Genomic DNA, 24809 nt, shown 5'->3' on the forward strand with positions numbered 1-24809 from the left:
AACAGAATTTTTTTTTGCCCAAGGAACACTACAAAAATTAGACATTGCATAACCTCAGAGGCTCTTCTAACCCTAGTGAACACCTTCATCATATCTCCGGAGAACTACTGCAATGCCCTCTATACAAGGCTCCCAAATAAGGGCCTGCCCTACCGGCAGTTAGTACAGAATGCTACTACCAGGTTGTTAACAAGCCAACCCCATCATTGCCATATAATACTGATTTTTCACCCACTCTAGTGATTCTCCATAGAATAAATAATTCTCAGGAAGATAGGCCTATTAAAGTAAATCTGAAGCAACCCTGAAAAAAGTTAGGCTATGAAAAGGGAAGGCTCTTGACCCCTTGCTTCATATTCTCAGTCCACTGCTTCTTCCCCTTTGAAGTTATTTAACCAGCTGGTCCAATACGCCTTCTGGACTCCTCATGAAGGCTTTGGAAGTACTTGCGTCTCCAAGTACTTCCAAAGATTCAGAGATGCAAAATTTCAACAGGAACAGTGGTGGACTGAGGGGATAGGGAGAGGATCAAAAAGGCTCTACTGGATCCAGAGGTGAGTTAGATCCAGAGGTGAGTATCTAACTTTTTTCAGTGTTGCTTCTGAATTGCATGAGCATTGAAATCCCTATGCAAGATAAGCCTTGGATCACAAAAATAAATATAAGCTACGCTGAAACTTATTTGAATTTGACATGGAGGAATCAAGCTGGTCCAGATGAAAGATCAAAGGGAATCCTGGGAGGCAAATTCATATATGCAGATGCTGGAGCTCCCTGGCAGTGTTCAATGGGCAAGAAACAGGAGAGAACAGTAGTGTAAAATGGCTGCTGTGCTGGCTTTCTGATAGGTGTGTGTGTGTGTGTGGGGGGGGGAAGGGGGGGGGGCAGTCCAGGTGGGAGGGATAACTGATTGGCTGCCATGTGTCTGCTGACTCTGGGCTGAGCGGTCAATTTTTGGCTCCATTATAATGTATAGGGGGCAAATCGAACGCACCATATGTTCGCAAACAGATGTGAACGCGTACACGCTTGTTCATCGCAAACTATTCACCCGGCAAACAGTTTGGGCCATCTCTAAAGCTAAGTACATGTTTGGTACAAGTAAATGTCAGAAATAATTTTGACTAATATTTATATGGCAAATGCCAATAGTGAAGTTTATTTGGAACTATTTTTACTACTTTCGTTTTCCATTAAAGTCAGCAGCACACGATTTCCACATTTAAAGTTTCACCTGTGTTCAATTTTTGCCAGAACTCATTGACTGAATTAGGTTTGGAAAATGCACAGATGGAATTATATATGATTTCCTCTAAATTGTGTGCAGTATGAGTTCTCTAATTAGTAGGAAAAGCCCATGCTAGCTAAATGGGAATCCTAGAGAGTTTATCAATTATAATGCACAAAAGCAGTTCTTCCTGACATAAAAGTCATTTGCTGCATCCATTATATATAGAGATTTACTCTCTGTTTGCTGCTTATTCAGATCAGGAGGCTAAAATCTCAGCCCAGGTCCACAGCATCTTAAAGTGGTATGAAACCTAGCATTTCTTCTTTGCTCTAAAATATTATTTACAGCATATTATATACTACCACCATTTTGTTTACTAGAACAGCATTCAACTAGTTAAACACAGGACATACAAGCTCCCTGCAGGGAAAGCTGGACGCATCCGAACTGGAGATAACATTATCTTGTGTTTACTTAATTGTATCAAGTGAGGAATGTAAACACTTCTCTGACCGTGCAGACACTCCAGAACACAGACAGATACTCAGAAAGCATTTATGGGTATATTACAATATGAATACACCAGTTATGAATAAAATGCAATGTCAGCTCTCAGAGCAAAAAAATGTACTTTGGGAAATTTCTAAATGAATAATAATACTTAAGCACAAAAGCAAATATGATAACTGTAGGGGATATAAAAAGTAGGAAGACATGTTTTTATTGAATATCATGTCAGAGTGTTATACCACTTTAAAGGACCACTATTCAAATTTTATATTTTCATATATATCTATTAATTGTTTAAAGGCAGTAGTTAAAGATCCACAGTATATTTTGTGTTAAAACAAAAAGTCCAAAAAAGGCAATTTTTCAGTATCTAACAGATATTGGCAGGGTTGCTGATGTGGGTAGGGTTCCTCATGTTCTCCTCCACATGACAAGAATGTCATTGACCCTGTTGCAATAAAGATGTGGCAGCTGCCATACTTGTATCCTTTTGAATAATGCTGATTGCTTGGCTGTCCTGATTCTTTAACTCCAAGTATATTGATCAGGTGTCTATTTCAAACACTACCAGAGCCAGAAAGATCAGCAGAAGAGACAGACAAGTAGAATTGCTTAAATGGAAATACATTTGGCAATTGTTTACTTTCACTTACTGGTCACCTTAAGTATATAATACCACAGCTAAAAATAAGTGTTCATTTCTTAGGTCATTTCTGCATCCTTTTTTCCAATCACTGATTTTGTTGACACCGTATTAGTTTTATTTACTGTTGAAGGCCTACTCTTAAAGTATATAAACAAACTGAGATCCGATGTAGTGTTTAGACCAGGGCTGCCCAATGTGTCGATCGCGATCTACCAGTAGATCGGGAAGGACTACTAGGTAGATCGCAAAGGACTTTTGAAAATAGTGCCCCGGACGCTGACTGTGAAGCGCTGGCATACCATCTAATCGTGCTGCTCTGCTGCCCTACGCAGAGCAGCACGTGGCCTTCAGAAGAAGCGAAGGGGGAGCCGGGCAGACCTTTTACCTCATTCCTTCCAGTCCCGCCCCACTTCCTCCCCAGCCACCGCTCAGCCTCTCTTTTCCTCTCTCTGGGAGCCTTCTCGCTATCGCTATACCGAGATAAGAGACCTCAAATCAGCGGTGACCGCAGTGCAGAGGAGAGCAGTGGCATAGCAACGGCAGATATACGCGCTGTTAGGTCTCTGAGCCCGGCATGCAGCCCCAGTGAGTGTGATCCCAGTGTGGAGTAGAGCAGCAGCTGCAGAGGAAAAGGGCGGCCGGTGGAGGGGGAGAGGCAGGGGCGCAGTACCTGACTATCTACACTGGATAAATATCCCTGGCTACCTACACTGGCCAAATATCCCTGGCTACCCACACTGGCCACATATACCTGGCTACCTACACTGGCCACATATCCGTGGCTACCTACACTGGCCACATATGCCTGGCTACCTACACTGGCCACACATCCCTGGCTACCTACACTGGCCACATATCCCTGGCTACCTACACTGGCCGAATATGCCTGGCTACCTACACTGGCCACTCATCCCTGGCTACCTGTACTAGCCACATATTTCTGCCTACCTGTACTGGACACGTATCCCTGGCTACCTGTACTGACCACATATGCCTGGCTACCTGTACTGGCCACATATGCCTGGCTACCTATACTGGGGGCATCCATCTTCTCACTGTTGCTACACCAGGATAAGAGACCTCAAATCAGTGGCGACCACAGTGCAGAGGAGAGCAGTGGCATAGCAACGGCAGATATACGCGCTGTTAGGTCTCTGAGCCCGGCATACAGCCCCAGCGAGTGTGATCCCAGTGTGGAGGAGAGCAGCAGCTGCAGAGGAAAAGGGCGGCCGGTGGAGGGGGAGAGGCAGGGGCGCAGTACCTGGCTATCTACACTGGCTAAATATCCCTGGCTACCTACACTGGCAAATATCCCTGGCTACCTACACTGGCCACATATGCCTGGCTACCTACACTGGCCACATATCCCTGGCTACCTACCCTGGCCACATATGCCTGGCTACCTACACTGGCCACACATCCCTGGTTACCTGTACTAGCCACATATCCCTGCCTACCTGTAGTGGCCACTTATCCCTGGCTACCTGTACTGACCACATATGCCTGGCTACCTGTACTGGCCACATATGCCTGGCTACCTATACTGGGGGCATCCATGCTTGGCTAACCTATGCCTTGCTAGCCTGTATTAGGGGCACCTATGCCTAGCTACCTATACTGGGGGCAGGAAAGTCCACTTGATAATATGGTAGTAGAGGGAAGAAATCTGCATTTGCCCAATCATGATGGGGGGGGTTGAAATATGCAAAGTTTAGAATTTTAAATGTTGGTAGATCTCTGGGGCTCGGTTTCAAAGTAGCTCGCGAGTTGAAAAAGTGTGGGCACACCTGGTTTAGACCATACACATGGACACATTCTCTTTATGGTCTAAACACTAGATGGGTTCTCAGTTGTATTACCTGACCACCCACTCTGTTATTCTAAATAGATGTATTTTGTCTTTGAAATACTCCTTATACGTTCCATTAAGGCTTCCTCTTTTCTGCTAGTGCTGGGCTCATAACGATGTATCATACACACACACATATACATTTTTTTATGTATTTTTCATGTATGTGTCATTCTTTTCCCCCCTTTTTCACATGTGATGTTTGATTTTATCATTTATTCTTTTGGGGATATCCTTATTTTAGTCCTGTCTTTCTCCCTCTCTTTTTCCTCCTCCTTCTGGGGGCTGTGTCTTTTTGACTTACAAAAGATGGGTTGGACTTTGTGTCCTGTGTTACACTGTGAACTTGTGCTATGACTAAGGACCATTGTGTGTCTGAAACACGTCAGCTACCTGGCTGGTTTGTTTTTACTAGGGATGCTCGTCGGATTCTGCGGAATGGAGATTTCCGCGATTCCGGTCGGAAATTGGCAATTCCGTTCCGTTGAGCCGGAACGGAAAAGCTAGAGCAGTAAACCGAAATAGCGAAATTTCTATGCGGAATTCCATAGGAATTTAAACAGAAGCGTGTAAAAGCTGCATTAGCCAATCAGAAGGGATAGACCCATCACAGAAGCTTAAACATGATTATTTCTGCATTAAAAACTGAATTTCTGCACCAATTAGAGTCTTAACAAAAACCAACAAATCCTACGTTAGCAACCAGCTCCTAGCTACCTATCATCAGCTATCCCAGCCATTTTGTATATAAGACAGGTGTGACAGTCACGAAGCCTGTGGGTTTCCATCTGGTGTTGGAGAGAGGAGAGACAGACCCATATTAGTTGTTTCAACATAAAACAATAGTCTTTTTAAAGACTGTATATAAACCAAAAGTCTTTTTAAAGACTGTGAGAGAGAATTAGATTGAGTGCGAACTATATTAGTAGTAGCTATCTAGGTGTATTTGTGAGAGAGTGACAGTAGATTGTTAGTTTGAGTGATAGATTGTAGTGTAGTGTGCTAGTAGTTGCTGTGTGGAGAGGGTTAGACAGAGCCAGCCAGGCCGCAGGCTTAGTGTTTGACCGAGTGAGAGAGGTGATTGATTAGTTGAATGTAGTGCAATTTTTTTTGTTTGTTTTCTAAGTTCAAATTTTTTTGTTTTCTTTATTTTGTTTTTGATTTATTTTCTTTATTTATTTTACTTTGGTTCTGTCACTCATACCCCTTAATAAAGTTCTTGGCCCCAAAACAATGGAGAGAGAGCAGAGGCAATTTCCTGCCACTCCTAAAAGAAAATGGAGTGATGGTGGTGTTGGTGGATCACGTCAAGTACGTGATCATGTTGAGGGTGGCAGCAGCAGCAGTAAGCGTTCCCCCCGGTCAGAGATGTCTTCCCTCTGTTCGCACGCAGGAACATTTTGACAGAGCAGCAGGTGAACAGAGTTGTTGATTATTTAGATCAGGAACCCTCTACCCAGTTTGAGGAACTTTAAGCTAGTTGTAGCAGCACCAGTAGTGGCCAGGTTCCTCATGTCCAGAACCCGTCCGCAGCTGCTTCTCTTGACGAGGTTGCTTCCTCCCAATACTTTCCTCCAGAAGTAAAGCACACCTACGTCGATGAGAGAGTTGTGGAGAAGGATTGGGAGTAGGCATTGGAGGAGACCATGGGACCAAGGTCCCAAGAAGTGGTGAGGTCTGTGGTGAAAGAAATGGCCCCTGTGTTTTCTTCATCCAGTAGTAATCCATCACAACTGGGAGCTTGTGTCACCACCAATCTACATCACCACCAGTCAACTACAGAGGTGTTCGGTGGCCAGGTGGAGGGTCCAGAAGAGTCACTTATGAGTTCCAGTGATTTGGTTAAACTGGATGATGTTTTGGATGATGACGAGGCGGCTAATCCACCGTGGTTGCCATCTGGTGGGTTAGGCACTAGCAGGCGTGAGCAGCATGGATAAACAGAGCAGACGGTTGGCCAGCAGCCTGCAAGTGCTTTCCCGTCTGTCAGTACCCACCAGTCCAATGCTGAGCATCGACATGCTTGAACAGGTCGCACCACTCGCACCACTGCTCCACATGCATGCACGTCCTCTGCATGGAATTACTTTACTGTTCTGGAAGAGGATGAATCCAGGGCAGTCTGTTCTGCGTGCCGTAAATCAGTGAGCAGAGGCAAATCGTGCACCGGGTTCTGCACTTCAGGGCTGATAAGCCATCTGCGCAACCACCACAAATGGGAGTTTGAATATGTAAAGAATTACAATAAGATGGGTGGAGAAAAAGCAGCAGCAACAGGCCCCTCCTCTTCTTTTTCTACTCCTCCTGTCCCTATCCAACCTGCTCAGTCCCCTTCTAGTTCAAATCCCTCTGCATGCCAGGCTGGAAGAGGACTCCAGGCCTCGGCAAGCACCGCATTATCACCCTTGTTGGTTTCCTCTGAATTACCAGTGTTCCAGATTCAGGCCTCTGTGCTAGAAATGTTGCAGAGGAAGCGGGTGCCGGTGATGACCACTGTGGAACCACCTCTAGGTCCCATGGCCTACGACAACTCCTGCTGCTCCAAACAAAAATTGTAATGACTGTCGTGGAACTACCTCTAGGTCCCATTGCCTACGACAACTTCTGCTGCTCCAAACAAAAATTGTGATGACCACCGTAGAACCACCTCTAGGTCCCATGGCCTACGACAACTCCTGCTGCTCTCAAAATAAATTGTGATGACCGCCGTGGAACCACATCTAGGTCCCATAGCCTACGACAACTCCTGCTGCTCCAAACAAAAATGTAATGACTGCCGTGGAACAACCTCTAGGTCCCATGGCCTACGACAACTCCTGCTGCTCCAAAAAAAAATTGTGATGACCGCCGTGAAACCACCTCTAGGTCCCATGGCCTACGACAACTCCTGATGCTTCAAAAAAAAAATAGTAATCAGGATTGTGATTCAGCCACCACCAAAGCCAAAGTTATCATCAGGACTGCCAGGCAACTGGTATTTGTTTAAAAGGAAACATCCATTACATTCCCTTTAACATTGTGGAAATGGTTCCGCCCGGAATGCGGAATTCCGCAGAATACCGCGGGGATCCGCCGGAAGGTAGCGGTTACAGAATTTCGTCACCGCGGAATCCGGAATTTCTGCGATATCAGAAATTGCCTGTTTAGATCATCCCTAGTTTTTACCTGATTCAAAGTTGGAGGCTTGCTCAATGTCTGGTGCAGAACTTTCCTCTTTTCTTCCATTAAAATACTGTCACTATCTGAGCCTACAAACTGTGTCTATGCCTGAGACTGAACTAGTGAAATAATTTCTAGAATAGTTACAGCTTAACACTAAAATGCACAGCTAACATGCATGCACCATAATGTTATGCTATAGGAAAAAATGTTATCTACAACACACCGTAATCTAACTTGCAGCTCTGCAGCTCTGATTCTGGTCTCTCTCTATTCCTCTTCCTCCTAACAGCATGAAATGGTGAGACAAAATAAGACCCTTCCCTCCTCCTCTTTTATAAGCACCTGTGGTATAATCTCTTTGAATTGGTTGCTGAGGGAAGGGGTGCATTATGGGAAGGAGTTATTAGCCAGACAGAGGGAGTTTCCTTCTTTTCCTGCCCTATCTCTTCCTGCCTGACCACATCCTGGGCCAGACACCCTGTGTACTCCATTGTTTTTTGTCAAAGCCAGGCACATGACAAGCTTGACTGCCGGGTTCTGGAGAATCTTGTAAAGCAAAATTGTAATTTGTGCAACTCTAACTATGACTTGATTAAACTAGGGCTTTTACATGGGCATCCTTCATGTTGGATTTACTTTTGTGACATTTTATTTTTTTTCAGATTATGGTATGTTATAGCATAAGGGCCAATGGGCCATAAATAAAACACATTAAGAGCAACCAAACACTTTACTTCAATAGATAAAAATATCAAGTTCACATAGGAAGGCATAGATGTATACAGGAAATCTACCCACACAGACCAATAACTTCTTTTTTTTTACTAATCACTTAAACACGAGCTGGATGTTAGAGGAACTTAATGCAACTAGGCTGAGAAGACTGAAACTTTTGTGGCTGCCAAGACTGGGTCTTTGCAAAAACAACAGCAAGGTAAAACTGAAATAACAGACAAAGGGGTAGAAGAGGGATCACCAATCACAAAGCAACTCGGGAAGATCTTTAAAGAGACGCTGAAGCAAACTCATTTTGCCTATTTTACCTTATAATTTGATTCAGTGCTCTAATGCCAAGTAATCCACCGTGTCCCCGCCACTAAACGAGCGCTTTAGACCCCCCAAATCCCCGGGGGGCAATCTGGCCAGCATTTCCTGAAAGAGGCAGAGCTTTCAGCTTCAGCTCTGCCCCTCCTGATGTCAATCGCGGCGGATCGCCGCCTATCCCAGCCCCTCTCAATCTTCCTTCACAGAGAGGGGCGAGGAGAAGCGGCGATTTGTGTGGCAATTGATATCAGGAGGGGCAGAGCTACAGCTGAAAGCTCTGTCCCTCAGTGCAGAAAAATCCACGACCAGGTTGGTCGTGGATATTTGCGGAGGGATTTGGGGGCTCCGCAGCCCTCGTTTAGCGGCGGGGACACGGCAGATTACTTGGCATTAGAGCACTGAAGCGAATTATAAGGTAAAATAGGCAAAATTAGTTCACTTCAGTGTCTCTTTAACAAACATCATATCCCTGTATACTTCAAACCCAACAACAGACATCTTATAAATCCAAAACCTAAAACCTATCAAACCAATGTGGTATATACAGGGCTGTGTACTGGGAAGTGCATTTGTGTTTTGGAGAGGAAAAGCACCACCTGAACAAGTGAATGTCCCAGAAGTGGAGGGATAACTCTGCATGCCAAAACTTCAGAGCCTGCCTATATCTCAGGAGAAAGCACCTTTTTTTTTTTACATATGTTGAGATACACATTTTGGAAAGAGGAGAAGACTGGCTCACAATGGGTGTAAAAACGGTAATCTAAACTGGAACAACCCACTGTAAAAAAAGGAGGCCTTTGGCATCATTTTTCATCAATATACCATGGTATTTAACCATGCTTGTATGAAAAGTTAAAAGACAGCACACCTACAGACTGCAACCTAAACAACAACATAATGGTTTCAATTAACTAGACTCTTGGCTAAAGTAGAGAATGACCTGTTCTGATTAATCACCTAGGAGTTTGATTCACTCATCAGACCTGAAGGGGCTACTGTGAAGGAGCGAATAAACATCTCTTAGAACAGAAAATACGGTGTTCAGTTGAAGCTACCTTATTTTTCTTCGGATGATGTGAGCCTTCTTTAAATCTCATAATAATATGAAAAATATAATTGTTATCAGAAAAAAAGGCAGAATGTATAAAGCATAATGGCCCATCCAGCTAGGCAAAACTTTTTATTAGAGTATCATAAATGTCAAATATAGTCATATTTTTATATTAACACTCATATTGGGCCAGGTAGTCATTTATTTATTCATCTCAGAACCCTCACACAGCGTAACTATTTTTCTATTTACACGATATATCAAACAAATGTAACAGATTATATCTACATGTGCCTCGCATTTTTCCAATTATGTTAATGAGAACTAATGATTAATTTTTACTGTAGTGTGTTTCATTAAGTCATAATGTCAGTCTTATCTGCCTGAGCTGCGCGTTCCTCCTATTGCTTTCAAGTCAATTTAAGCCACATTATATACAAAATTAAATCTAACTTTTATGGCTAGACCCTTGGGGTTCGATGAAAAGACTGTATTAGATAGAAATTAAAAGTGCTACTTGCAGATAGTGCTGCATTATACAAGCTACCATTAAGGTGATTTGTAAAGTTGGGTGTACTTTATTCATGCAGATATATCATTGTTAGGAGCCAGAAGCCCATGGGACATGTGAAGTGGACACTTTATATTTCAGGAAATGTAGGCTAAATGCACTAATTGCATCCTTAGCTATAAAAGCATATATCTACGGTGTTCGTGCATAATATATGCATAAATAAGAACACGTTATGACTGCAAACTTGAAATTCTACTGCAGTCGGGGCTCTATTAATATCATGTTGGTCAGTATTTAAAGCAGAATTAAAGTCAAGTACAGTAAGCAGTTCAGCCTACAATAAAATCACAGCAGTCCAGTCTGTAGTGAAATCACAATAGTAACAATATTTAAAGTTCTACATTTTAAAAGGTAGACTTAATCAAGTAGATATTGGGCTTGATTCACAAAGCGGTGCTAACTGTTAGCACGCCTGTGAAAACCCCCTTAGCACGTCTAAACAAGCTTTTCGCGCTCAAAACTTTACGCGCGCAAAACTGTATGCGCGTAAAACTTTAATGGTCACTGCGCGAAGTGCCCATTAAAGCCTATAGGACTTTGCGCGTGCAAAACTTTGCGCGAGATCTGATTTAGAAATTCAGTGCTAACCTACTTAGCACCCTGGTTAGCACGTCTAAAGACTTTAGACGTTCTAAGTAGGTTAGCACCGCTTTGTGAATCAAGCCCATTGTTGGTAAAAAATTATGGTGATCATGTTTATTGTATTGTTTTTGTGCAGTGGTGTAGCGAAGGCAGCTTTGGGCCCCAGTGCAAGCTTTACATTGGGACCCCCAAAGCATTCTATGCATAACAATTCATATGGCACAATAAAACCTGCCAAGGACATTTACAGTATGACAGATGTAAGAAGAGGAAGGGAGCAGTTTGTTAATGATTACCACTAGGGATGCTCATTTCTACACTTCCAATTAGAAAATGGAAAATTGGATTTTTGCGGAAATACCACATTACCACAACTCTTTAATTTTAGCCCAATCGCAATACTCGGGAAGCACTGGACCAATCAGAGAATGCAGAGTCAATTTGAAAATATTCAGCCAATCAGAGAAAAAATGACCAAAAAATGACTTCTCAGAAATCGGATTTCTGTGGAAATACCAAATTCCTGAACCCGGTAATTTTATCCCAATCACAGAACTCGGATGCATTGGACCAATCAGAGAATGCAGAGTCAACTGGGAAGTATTTGGCCAACCAAAAAATTCAAAAAATGACAAAAAAGATGACTCAGAAATCGGAATCGGAAAACAGTAATCGGCATAGGCGGGAATCAGAAAATCAACATTTTTGACCATCCCTAATTACCACTACTCAAAGCATATAGAGTGATCATTACTAACATAGCACCATTCAAGAGCTTATACTGCAGTTGAGAGAGGGTCCTTAGTGGGCCCCTCTGGTCCAAGGGCCCAGTGTATCCTTCATGCATAGTTCTGCATCCTCTATTGCTATGCCACTATTCCGATGCCAAGACGCTTACATTCAAAAAAGGCGCTGGTACATTTCAGCACGGTGATATGCCGAAAGAAGGCTCACCCTGCTCTAGCTATACTCTATTTTCTAAACTATTCCCTGACTAACTACCTTGTAATTCATATGTTGACGTAATGTGGGCTCTGGCTATTGTTGGCAGTGGAATTACTTTTTTTTTGTAATTTGAGCTCCGGTTATTACCGGTGCCTAAATTAGTCAGTGAGCGTTGCTATAGCTGTAATTCACATTACAGCCCATGTCGGTGCCCAAATCCAGTACTGTGCCGAAAGTAGCTGGCACAGACTTCTCTCTGAGTGTTGGGAGCCACCCTGATGGTGGGGCTACAAAGGAAAGACAATAGTGGTCAATGACATGTAAGAGCAATTTAGTATGCCACATAGTTACATAGTTATATAGTTATTTGGGTTGAAAAAAGACATACGTCCATCGAGTTCAACCAGAGAACAAAGTACAACACCAACACCAGCCTACTCCCTCACATATCCCTGTTGATCCAGAGGAAGGCAAAAAACCCTTACAAAGCATGGTCCAATTAGCACCAAAAGGGAAAAAAATTCCTTCCTGACTCCAGATGGCAATCAGATAAAATCCCTGGATCAACATCATTAGGCATTACCTAGTAATTGTAACCATGGATGTCTTTTAACACAAGGAAAGCATCTAAGCCCCCTTTAAATGCAGGTATAGAGTTTGCCATAACGACTTCCTGTGGCAATGCATTCCACATCTTAATCACTCTTACTGTAAAGAACCCTTTCCTAAATAAATGGCTAAAACGTTTTTCCTCCATGCGCAGATCATGTCCTCTACTCCTTTGAGAAGGCCTAGGGACAAAAAGCTCATCCGCCAAGCTTTTATATTGCCCTCTGATGTATTTATACATGTTAATTAGATCCCCTCTAAGGCGTCTTTTCTCTAGACTAAATAAACCCAGTTTATCTAACCTTTCTTGGTAAGTGAGACCTTCCATCTCACGTATCAATTTTGTTGCTCGTCTCTGCACCTGCTCTAAGACTGCCATATCTTTCCTGTAATGTGGTGCCCAGAACTGAATTCCATATTCCAGGTGTGGCCTTACTAGAGAGTTAAACAGAGGCAATATTATGCTAGCATCTCGAGTTTTTAGTTCCCTTTTAATGCATCCCAAAATTGTGTTAACTTTAGCTGCAGCGGCTTGGCATTGAGTACGATTATTTAACTTGTTGTCGATGAGTACTCCTAAGTCCTTTTCCAAGTTTGATGTCCCCAACTGTATCCCATTTATTTTGTATGGTGCTAGACCATTGGTACGACCAAAATGCATGACTTTACATTTGTCAACATTGAATTTCATCTGCCATGTATGTGCCCATATAGCCGTCCTATCCAGATCCTGTTGCAATATGTCCCCATCTTCCTGATGATTCTGCACAATTTTGTATCATCTGCAAAAATAGCAACATTGCTCACTACTGCATCTACTAGGTCATTAATAAATAAATTGAAGAGGACTGGACCCAGTACAGACCCCTGTGGGACCCCACTGCTAACAGTCTCCCATTTTGAGTACCATCCATTGACCACAACTCTTTGTTTTCTGTCCATTAGTCAGTTCCCTATCCATGCACACAGACTCTTCCCCAGTCCTTGCATCCTCAACTTTTGCACCAGACTTTAGTGTGGAACAGTGTCGAAAGGCCTTTGTAAAGTCCAAGTATATCACATGTACAGCATTGCCAATATCCACATTAGCATTCACTACCTCATACAAGCTGAGCATGTTAGTCAAACAGGACCTGTCTTTAGTAAACCCATGTTGATGCTGAGAAATAAGATTATTTTCTACTATGAAGTCATGTATAGTATCTCTTAGTAACCCCTCAAATAGTTTGCATACAACTGATGTTAAGCTTACAGGTCTATAATTTCCTGGATCTGATTTTTTTGCCCTTCTTAAATAATGGGAAAACGTGGGCTGTATTACTGAAGGAGATGCTAAAGATAATTCGGGGGACACCTGTACTTTCACTTGATTTATTCTATTGTGTATGCATAAACATTAGGGTAATCTTTTAAAAAATGCAATTCTTACTTCAGAGGTTTCTAAATATAATTTTGAAATTTGTTTTGCAAATATTCAGAATTGCATGAGCAAGGTAATCCTATAAATGCAGCTGTTATACTTACCGCCAAGTGTTAATTGTTGATAGTTAAGCATTGGTAATTGTTATCAATATTTTACTATAGCTAAATCTATCTACCCTACTCTCATACAGAGCCCTCCACTACCGATGCCAAACCCTAACACCCCCTCATTGTACCTAACACTAAGACTTCCCCTGGTGGTGCCTAACCCTAACTGCCCCCCAAAACACTGCAAAAAAAACCCTTCCTGATGCCTGACTGTGCCCCTGCACAGAAAACTAAAAAAAAAAAAAAAAAAACACAGCAAAAAATTATATTTATCGGGCACCACCTGTCACCCAAATGTCGCTGGCTTAAAAAAAACAAGAAACCCCCCTTCAAAAAATGATTATTATTGGACGCTGCTTGGGTTATGAATTTCTCCTTTGGTACCGGCTTGCCGATATTTTCAATCAAAGTCTATGACAGCACCCAATTTGTGCAGAAGCCGTATGCACCCGATTTGCTTGATAATGTCATTTAATGCAATTCAGGATCATGCTGATGGATCATTCTCCTGTTCAAAGATACAAATCAATTGCAGGCAGCACCCTGTACTGCTCACCACGAAGTCTGTCCCTCATTTCCACAACTCCTGGCGACAGTGTGCATCAGATCACAATATATAAAGCTTGTATTAATAGTTTCTATCAGTATCCTACCTAATAATCATCAAGTGTCCCTGTATCTTGTCCGTGTGTCAGTGCTTTTGCGCTACTGCGCATGTCAAGCACTGACAGCCGTTAGGACAGGACACAGGGCAGACGGTCGGACAGCTGAGTGGGCGGGCGAGAGAGCGTGTGACCAGTGAGTGGGCACGCGACCGGTGGGTGCAGGCGTGCGGCCGGCGGGAGCGCGCGCACGTGCCGCGCGGTATTGACAGACCTAGAGCCCGTTTTCATAACGGCTTAGGTCACTAGTCTATAATATTCATTAGAAATTGCTAAACAGATTTGCCTTTTGTTTTCCACTTCCTGTCAGCTGAGCTGCATCTTTAAGGCTCCCTGCACACTGCATGCGATTCCAATTTTTAATCATTTTTTACATCCAATTCCGATTTTTAAACGTTACAGCATGCTGCGTTTTTTCAGCGTTTTTCTGTTGATAGCATTCAGGGAAAATCAGAATTGCAAATCGTAATCGTAATTGGAAACAGAATCGCAAATAGGATTTGCAGTGTGCAGGGAGCCTAAACCCACTAATTTTCACCACATTGTAATATGAAAAGAGATGTTGGGTTGCACGGTGGCATGTGGATAGAACTCTCGCCTTGCAGCACTGGGTCCCTGTTTGAATCCCAGCAAGGGCACTATCTGCACGGAGTTTGTATGGTCTCCTTGTATCTATGTGGGTTTCCTCCGGACACTCCAGTTTCCTCTCACATCCCAAAAACATACAGATAAGTTAATTTGCTTCCCCCTAAATTAGCTCTAGACTACGATACATACACTACACAATCCATACATTGACATATGACTACCATATTTCCCTCTGAGGGACCATAAAGTGACAAGACAATGTACTTTGTACAGTGCTGTGGAAGATGTCAACGCTATATAAATAATAATATGTTAATTCAGCATGTAAGAAGCAGATTCATCTTCATTGATGGGAAAAGTCAGGTGGATGCTTTGCTACATTGTATCACAAGCTCTCCATTGACCTTATCCCCCATGCAACACCGCTCCTTTAGGGCCTATTTCCACTACACGCAGATTGGATGCAGAATGGATGCAGAAAAACTGACTCCAATGAATGCCTGTGGGCCTTTTTCAACTAAACACAATTTTTCTGATGCAGATTTTCCCATAGGCATTCATTGGAGTCAGTTTTTCTGCATCCATTCTGCATCCAATCTGCGTGTAGTGGAAAAAATAGGCCCTAATCATTACACAGGCAAATAGCATATGTATATCTCCATAAAGGAAACAAGACAGAAGTCTAGAGTAACTCTTTAAGCCATACATGGTGACAATGAAAACTATAAATTCTCCTGAATTAAACATCGGCCTTCTTCATTTTCACATCTCTTTCTTTATCCTGATGAAAACCGGAATGAATCATTTCTGTAAAATCCCCTTTCACGGCTAATCACACTTTAATTAAATGCACCTTTCAGTGTTGAATTAAACATATCAATGTGTTCCTATCACTTAGTAAATTGTTAGTCAAATCAAATGTTCCACCAGTTTGTGTATCCACTTGTCTTATTCCCACCTGCTGTCTTATGTTATATGTTGAAAGTGCAATCTATTTATGAGAAAACAAAAGAAATTGGTATCATCTTGTGTTGTTTCATCCTTAAAGTGAAACCATTTGCAAGAAAATTATAGGTCCCAAGTGTTAAACTTCTTTGCATATTAATTTTGTTAGCCTTACCTCCCGCAGTCCGTAGATGTGGAAGGCCTGTTGGATAATGCGCAAGCCAAATTCCCTCCCTGCACATTACTGTTAACAGACACATATCTGGAGTGTGTTTATCATTTAAAAATGAAAGCTGCTTTGATCTTCTAGACTTAATGTCATTGTCTATAAAGCATTCATACGCCTATTCATTTTGCTTATATATAGTGAATTCTTAACAATATAATGTGCACTTGAGAATAGCCAAGCTTTCCCTAACAAAGACGTCAAAATGTAATCTGCATAGTCCTTATATGTTTGTATTATTTAACACACGATCCTCACAGATGTGTATTTGTTTTATAATATAGAAATCTATTTTAATTTGAAATGTACACCAGTGAGAACTATTTACATAAACCTAATGGGCTTGATTTGTAAACAGATCTCCCGAGATCTCCAAGCTAGTGTTGAGTTCAGAATTGGGTTAAAGTTAAACATCAGTTATCTGATTCGGTTTGATTAGAACTAAAATAATTGCCATATTCAGTGAGAATCACAAAACTCACTCTAAGGCCATGGTCCAACAACAAGCAGCTGGGGATGAGCAGGGGGAACTGGCACCCTTTGACAATGAATTGGCAGCAAGCATCCAATTGGAGACCAACATCATCTGGTATGTGACCCACCCAGGCTTTGTTAAAGTGGTATGAAACAAAAAATCCACTACCACAAAAAAATTGTAGCAGAACAGCATTCAAACAGTTGAACACAGCACTTGGTTCGTCAGTGGAAAATTCCTTGCTTTCTGGCCGCATCTGAGGAGGTGATAACATTATCTTTTGTTTACATTCCTTTGTTAGATGCATTTAGTATACAGCCAGCAGCGTCCTGAAACTGAACTATACTGAGCTGAGAAGCAGAGAGAGGGGTGAAAATTGACCACAAAATAGATTATAATATATAAAAACAGCAGCTATGCAATTAAATGGCGAGGAGAACGCCAGCGCATACCACTAAGGCTGCATCTGAAATGACCACCAGCTCAGTGTGCAGCACCTAAAAAGATTTTCTGCACACTTCGCATTCAATTCAGATGCAAATCATATGCAAATCTGCTACTACTTATCATGCAAACAGGAAACTCAGGAGGAGGGGCTGGGAGCAGCTAACCTGACAGTTACATAGTTACAAAGTTAAGGAAAGGTGGGGGGAAAGGCTGCGCATCCCTAAACACATGTTGCAATTGAATGGTTAATCGCACAGGCATACACCGCCTCTGCCAGACTGAAAAATGCATGCCCTGCATCCAAGACAAGTGCTAACATTTATTAAACTATGAGGAACTTTAGCTTCCAATATGGTTTGCATGCAAAGTATATTAAACTAGACACTTGCGCCACGGTGAGGCAAACCTCCGGGCAAGTGACCTAACCTAAATTTAAAACCTTGGGAGCAGCTAAGCAAAAAAATTGTGTAACTTACATTTGGTTGAACAGCGAGGAGAACGCCAGCGCATACCACTAAGGCTGCATCTGAAATGACCACCTGCTCAGTGTGCAGCACCTAAATAGATTTTCTGCACACTTCGCATCCAATTCAGATGCAAATCATATGCAAATCTGCTACTACTTATCATGCAAACAGGAAACTCAGGAGGAGGGGCTGGGAGCAGCTAACCTGACAGTTACATAGTTACAAAGTTAAGGAAAGGTGGGGGGAAAGGTTGCATATCCCTAAACACATGTTGCAATTGAATGGTTAATCGCACAGGCATACACCGCCTCTTCCAGACTGAAAAATGCATGCCCTGCATCCAAGACAAGTGCTAACATTTATTAAACTATGAGGAACTTTAGCTTCCAATATGGCTTGCATGCAAAGTATATTATACTAGACACTTGCGCCACGGTGAGGCAAACCTCCGGGCAAGTGGCGTTCTCCTCTCTGTTCAACCAAATGTAAGTTACACAATTTTTTTTGCTTAGCTGCTTCCAAGGTTTTAAATTTAGGTTAGGTCACTTGCCCGGAGGTTTATTTAGCCTGCAATGGGCTAAATAATGTAAAGAATAGACTACAGGCAGCAGTGCTGCTCAACATTTGGAGTAATATTTGCTGCACCTTATATGTTGTTGAAAAAGCCCTATTGATAGCAGGAAGAAGTGATGACTATAGTAGTTTCACAACAAAGCTGAAAACTAACACTGATGTACTCCACCTTCAACAGTACTGTATACAACCCACACAGCATTAAATATCAGTCATCTCTCTTTCCCCAACTGTACCTGGCTCAGGTAATTATTTCATCACACAGATGTCGCCTGATTTAAAGTGGGATAAAACTCTGACATAATATTCAATAAAACATGTTTTTTTTTTACTTTTAAATTTCCACTCAGTTACCGACCATATTTGCTTTTCTGCACAAGTAATATTGTCTGTTTACAAAATACAAGTTCCTAAAGTACAGTTAAACTGCTCTGAAATCTGCCATTGCATTTAATTGCATAGTTAAGGAAAGGTGGGGGGCAAGGCTGCGCATCCCTTGCATAGAGAAATATCTCTGTAAATGACAATGTTTTTGTGAAGAAACGCGGAAAAGCCGATGTCTCTCAAGGTGAGGCGGCTGTTTCCGCGTCCAGCATGGCGTCACAACGCGGAAAAACCGCCGCATGCTGCATAGGCAGAGCGGCGGAATCCGCATTGGGAACGGCGGAATCCGCATTGGGAACGGCGGAATCCACATGGGGAGCGGCGGAATCCGCATTGGAACTGGATACATTGCAAGACAGTATTGGTGTGGCTGGGACTGATAGTCCACATAGACTCAGAGTGACGCGCGCGCGCACAGAGGCAGAACCTAAATAACAGCCAGAAGGGAGTCAGCTGACCAGGCGGGTCAGCTGACATTTTCCACCACTCTCATTGGTCCAGCAATTAGGGAGGTCCTGGAAAGGTCCTTGTGTATATATACCACTGGCTGTTCACTTGTTCTTTGTCTGGCGTGCGATCACATACGTGGGAGCACCCAGATCCGTAGTCAGATCCGCAAGTGTGCCGGGACCAGCTGGAGCTGTAATCCTACACTTAGCTAGGTTATCTTGATAGCTAAAGTACTAGTTTGATTGTGATTATCTGTTATGACCCTTTGCCTGCCTGACTATCCTCCTGAACTCTGATCTTGCACCTCAATATTTCTGATACTCTGTTGCCGAACCCCGGCTCGTTCCTAGACTCCGCCTCTGCCTCCTGATTTTGTACCTCGATATATCTGATACCCTGTTGCCGAACCTCGCCTGTATCTAGACTCTGCCTTTGCCTCCTGATCTTGTACTTTATCTGTCCGTGTGTGTACGACCTGGCTTGTCCGACCTCGAGAACCGACCTTACTATTGGAGGCGGTTCCCCGTCCTGTCAGTGACACCTCCTCCTGAGTGTCACTTTCAGACATCCTTCCTACTGTCAGTCTTGGAGAGCTCAGGTCTGCGGAAGGAATCTGTGCAGTACTCCTTGCTGCACTGAGGCCTAGTCCTCTAAGTGTTACTGTTACACCAAACACTACACTCTACTCAGGTGAACAGAGGTTAGTTGGTATATCGGATTATCGGTGATACTGCAGATCACTTATAATCTGGTATACATCTGTATTCCCAGTGATGCTGCAGATCACCGGTAATCAGATCCTCTCTGTGCTTCACCGATCGTTACAGAACGCCAGGCCGAAATACAAAATGGACGCAAACACTGATTGTCTGGGTGTACTTGCCGCTTCGGTGGACAACATCAATCAAGTACTGGGCACCCACATAACCCTTATTGATGCCCTATCAGGGTCTGTACAAACCCTCCAGACATCAGTGGATCATGTGCGATCCCCTTTTAGCTCTGACATACGTATGCCTGTACCTGAAAGTTTTTCCGGTCACAGATCTGACTTCCGGAATTTTAGGAGTAGGGTGTTGTCCTATTTTGAGTTGAGACCCCAATCTTCGGGTACTGAGACCCAGAGGGTCACGTTTATTAAAACTTTGTTGTCCGGCGACTCCCAGTCTTGGGCGTATAGCCTGCCCGCCGGAGACAAAGCTCTTACCTCAGTAGAGGAATTCTTTAAAGCTATGGCAGTAATTTACGACGATTCGGACCTTGCCTCGACTTCTGAGTGGAAGCTCAAGCTTTTGCGTCAAGGCGAAGGTCCGGTCGAAGATTACGCAGCCGAGTTTAGGAGGTGGTCAGTTACGGCCAGGTGGGACACTTATGCCCTATTAGATTGTTTCTTGTCAGGGCTGTCCGATGAGGTCTCTGATTTGATGTTAAGCCAGCCCGAGCCCAGAACAGTCGATGAGGCAATCTCAGCGGCCATCCGAATCGACCGCAGGCTGCGCTACCAAAAACAGACCAGGGGTAGTTCCCGTCTCAGAGGGGTATCTTACACCACGGTCCCAGTGACTCCACCTCCTACTATTTCACCTTCTCCCGTCTTGCCTCCTTCCGAGCTGATACAGATTGCTCGGTCAAAATTAACCCAGGTAGAGCGAAGACGGAGAATGACTGAACAGCTGTGTCTGTACTGCGCTGAAGGGGGGCATATAGTACAAAACTGCCCCAATAAGCCGGGGAAACGCTACCGCTTAGGAGTGGTAGGGGGTAACACCCTGGGCGTCCGAATTTTACCCCTAGAAGAAAAACGATTGCTTCTTCCCTGTACCGTTACGTGGGAAGATAAGACTGAGGTCACGGAAGCCTTTATCGATTCAGGCTCCGCGGCAAATTTTATGGATTTTGAGTTTGCTAAGAGATTGTGTATTCCGCTCACACCAGTACAACTGCCCATCCAGGTTACGGCAGTGGATGACTCTCCTCTGCAAGGGAATCACCCACTGTCTCAGACACCAGAGGTGGGGGTCACCATAGGGGTACTGCACTGGAAGAAGTTACAGTTCTTTGTGTTGCACATGACAACCTCCACCATTATACTCGGCATGCCATGGTTGCACCTTCATTCTCCACACATTGATTGGGCCACCGGCCAACTAATTTCTTGGTCAGCACACTGCTTTCAGCGATGTTTAGGGAAGGTGACATTGGGCCAAACCAGGGCTCATGTACCTGAGCAATATGTGGAATATTCTGATGTGTTCTGTCCCAAGGCTGCAGACAAATTACCCCCACATCGCTCTTTCGATTGCCCCATTGATATCCGTTCAGGTTGTATGCCCCCTCGGGGTCATTTGTATAATTTATCTGGGCCAGAAAAATTGGCTATGCAAGAATATATCCGTGAGAATTTGGCCAAAGGCTTCATCCGGCCATCCCGATCGCCTGCTGGAGCAGGTTTCTTTTTCGTTAAAAAGAAAGACGGGGGCCTGCGGCCCTGTATTGATTACCGGGGACTAAATAAGATCACGGTAAAGAATCGCTATCCGTTACCCCTGATAGACGATTTATTTACGCAGGTCACCGATGCTAAGATCTTCTCAAAGCTGGATTTGCGGGGCGCGTACAACCTGGTGCGCATAAGAGAGGGCGATGAGTGGAAAACGGCCTTGGGTTATGTAATGCCCCGGCCGTTTTCCAGGAACTCGTCAACGAGGTCTTCAGAGAGGTGTTGGGGAGATTTGTTCTGGTCTATCTAGACGATATACTTGTTTTCTCCAACAACCTCTCTGAGCACAGAATGCATGTGAAATTTGTACTCAACAAATTAAGACAAAACTCACGTTACGCTAAAATTGAGAAGTGTATTTTTGAAGTCACATCTGTCGCCTTTCTGGGGTACATAATTTCCACCACGGGCCTGTCTATGGACCCCGCCAAAGTCTCCGCTGTTTTGGAATGGCCTCAGCCGGTTGGGTTGAAGTCTATACAGCGGATTTTAGGCTTTGCAAATTATTATAGAAGGTTCATAAAGGGGTATTCCACGGTTATCGCACCCCTCACCTGTCTTACGAAAAAAGGGGCAGATACCACCCACTGGTCTCCTGATGCATTAAGTGCTTTCTCCACTTTAAAAGATTTGTTTTGTTCCGCACCCATCCTGAGACATGTAGACACCTCTTATTCTTTTATTGTTGAGGTAGACACCTCGGAGGTTGGGGTAGGGGTTGTGCTGTCTCAGCGGTCAGGGTTGCAGGGAAGGCTACACCCTTGTGCGTATTTCTCTCGTAGGTTCTCTCCGGCAGAGAGAAACTACGATATAGGCAACAGAGAGCTCTTAGCCATTAAACTTGCTTTTGAGGAGTGGCGTCACTGGCTAGAAGGAGCAGAACATACAATTACTGTATACACGGATCACAAGAATCTAGAATACATCGAGGGGGCTAAGAGATTAAGTCCCCGTCAGGCTCGATGGTCTTTGTTTTTTTCGAGGTTCAGGTTCGTAATTACGTATATCCCGGGTAGCAAGAACATTAAGGCAGATGCCCTGTCCAGATGCTTTGAGTTGGAGACAGCACAGCCTTCTGCCCCAGAGACCATTGTCCCACAAAATTTGGTACTGGCCGTAACAGAGACTTGGGAGGACTGGACAGAGACCTTGAGTCCTTTCCAGCAGGATGTCCCTGAGGGGAAGCCTGAGGGGGTTTTATTTGTGCCTCTGCCATTCCGTCTCCGGGTGCTACAGATATTCCATTCACACAAGAATGCAGGACATCCTGGGGCATCTAGAACGCAGGATCTTGTGGCCAGGTGTGTTTGGTGGCCGTCTCTGGTAGCCGACTGCAAAGAATTTGTTAAGGATTGTGCGGTATGTGCTAAAAGCAAACCCTCCCGGCTGGCACCTGTAGGGACGTTGCAGCCTTTACCCACCCCGAGTGAACCATGGACCCACTTGTCCATGGATTTTGTGGGTGAGCTTCCCAGATCAGAGGGCATGTCGGTCATTTGGGTGGTAGTCGACCGCTTCAGCAAGATGGCCCATTTTGTGCCCTTGAAAGGACTCCCCTCGGCCCAGGAATTGGCCGACTTGTTTATCAAACACGTGTTCCGGCTGCACGGCATTCCGGAAAACATAGTGTCCGATCGGGGAGTCCAATTCGTATCTAAATTCTGGAGGGCATTCTGTCATCAAATGGGCATGAAGCTGTCGTTTTCATCGGGCTACCACCCACAGACCAACGGTCAGACGGAGAGGGTCAACCAGTCATTAGAGCAGTTTTTGAGATGCTACGTTGCAGAGGCGCAGAATGACTCGGTCAAATTTCTGCCCTTTGCAGAATTTGCACAAAACAATTTGAGAAGTTCTTCCACTGGATTTTCTCCGTTCCAGGTTGTGTCTGGAAGATTGCCCAAATTTTCACCGTTACCAGTGGCCTCCACTCCGTTTCCAGCTCTGGAGGCTTGGCAAAGGTCTTTTAAAGACATTTGGCGGACGGTGAGAGACAGTTTGGAAAAGGCGTTTCTGAGTCAGAAGGGTCAAGCTGACAAGAAACTGTCTTTGGAGTGGAGATTCCAACCAGGAGACTTGGTTTGGGTATCCACACGTCACTTGGCCCTGAAACAGCCTTCAGACAAGTTGGGTCCCAGGTTTGTCGGGCTTTTCCCGATAGCCAGAAGGATCAACAATTTCACTTACGCCGTTGATCTTCCCGCCAGCATGCGTGGGGTAAGGTCCTTCCACGTATCCCTGCTTAAGCCAGCAGTCCATGTGGGTCCCACTCCTCCTCCTCCTGTGTTGGTGGATGACCAGCCTGAGTACGAGGTAGAACAAATTTTAGATTCACACATTGTACAAAACTCAGTACAATATCTCGTACATTGGAAAGGGTACAGCATTGAGGAGAGACAATGGGTACCGGGGAGTCGCATGCATGCGGATGAATTAAGGAGGGAATTTCACGCCTTACATCCCGAGAAACCTGGTAGGAGTTGTCCGGTGTCCACTCCTCAGGAGGGGGGTACTGTGAAGAAACGCGGAAAAGCCGCCGTCTCTCAAGGTGAGGCGGCTGTTTCCGCGTCCAGCATGGCGTCACAACGCGGAAAAACCGCCGCATGCTGCATAGGCAGAGCGGCGGAATCCGCATTGGGAACGGCGGAATCCGCATTGGGAACGGCGGAATCCACATGGGGAGCGGCGGAATCCGCATTGGAACTGGATACATTGCAAGACAGTACTGGTGTGGCTGGGACTGATAGTCCACATAGACTCAGAGTGACGCGCGCGCGCACAGAGGCAGAACCTAAATAACAGCCAGAAGGGAGTCAGCTGACCAGGCGGGTCAGCTGACATTTTCCACCACTCTCATTGGTCCAGCAATTAGGGAGGTCCTGGAAAGGTCCTTGTGTATATATACCACTGGCTGTTCACTTGTTCTTTGTCTGGCGTGCGATCACATACGTGGGAGCACCCAGATCCGTAGTCAGATCCGCAAGTGTGCCGGGACCAGCTGGAGCTGTAATCCTACACTTAGCTAGGTTATCTTGATAGCTAAAGTACTAGTTTGATTGTGATTATCTGTTATGACCCTTTGCCTGCCTGACTATCCTCCTGAACTCTGATCTTGCACCTCAATATTTCTGATACTCTGTTGCCGAACCCCGGCTCGTTCCTAGACTCCGCCTCTGCCTCCTGATTTTGTACCTCGATATATCTGATACCCTGTTGCCGAACCTCGCCTGTATCTAGACTCTGCCTTTGCCTCCTGATCTTGTACTTTATCTGTCCGTGTGTGTACGACCTGGCTTGTCCGACCTCGAGAACCGACCTTACTATTGGAGGCGGTTCCCCGTCCTGTCAGTGACACCTCC

Source organism: Hyperolius riggenbachi, chromosome 4 (assembly GCF_040937935.1).
Source record: "Hyperolius riggenbachi isolate aHypRig1 chromosome 4, aHypRig1.pri, whole genome shotgun sequence".
Lineage (NCBI taxonomy): Eukaryota > Metazoa > Chordata > Amphibia > Anura > Hyperoliidae > Hyperolius > Hyperolius riggenbachi.